The sequence below is a fragment of the Arachis ipaensis genome, chromosome B04 (genome assembly GCF_000816755.2).
Source record: "Arachis ipaensis cultivar K30076 chromosome B04, Araip1.1, whole genome shotgun sequence".
NCBI classification, from domain to species: domain Eukaryota; kingdom Viridiplantae; phylum Streptophyta; class Magnoliopsida; order Fabales; family Fabaceae; genus Arachis; species Arachis ipaensis.
Window position 1 is genome coordinate 21956434 of NC_029788.2, and position 889 is coordinate 21957322.

An 889-nucleotide genomic window follows, 5' to 3' on the forward strand; every position below is an offset into this window, starting at 1 on the left:
GAAAAATCATGATGTATAAGATATTATTCAACGATTTAAATAATAAAAAAGGCTTACTCTTAGACTCACCGTGTGTATAACACTAAGGATAATTTTAATTGGGCTAGAAATTGATATATGAATTTAATTTTTATACATGGTGAGTCTAAAGAAATTTTATATAAATAAACTACAGTATAAAATGCGTGAATTTTGTTTTAAATTTAGTCGTTTATGCATTGCCATGAAAAGTTACATGCTTAAATTTATTTTTTTTTTCTCACTCTCGTATATGCCAACTTCTCTTACTAGATAGCTTTACATATATCATTTCTCCTATTATTCTAGTGGTGGTTATATATTTTTGAGTAAATAAAAGATAAATTTTTAATCAAAATTAATTACTTATATTATATTTAATTGTTGAAAATTAAATATTTATTTGTTTTATATTTTTAATGGTATTTAAAATATTCAATCATAATACATGTACATTAAAATTAAGTATAAAATCAGTTATCGACATATATAAAATACATATCAAAATATAAAAAACATGTTAAAAATAAGTTAAACAACACATATATTTATATACAATACATAATAATTGATTTGATAAATGAATTTTTTGTACATATATCATTTTTGTAAAATGTTTTAGCAGAGACAAAAAGGATCGCAAAAGAAAGAAATATTAGTAAATATTTGAAAAAAAAGTCCAATCATAAATATCAACTAAGAATCTAGCAAACGCAAGGGATGACATGTGAAATATTTACTACTTTTAGGAGACTTTTTTTTCTTTCTTGATCTTTTCTATCATCATTTAAGTCTTCCGAATATTATTTTAGTAAAAAAAAAATTTTAAGTCAACAATTTTAATTTATATTAATTAATATTTTTAGTCAGT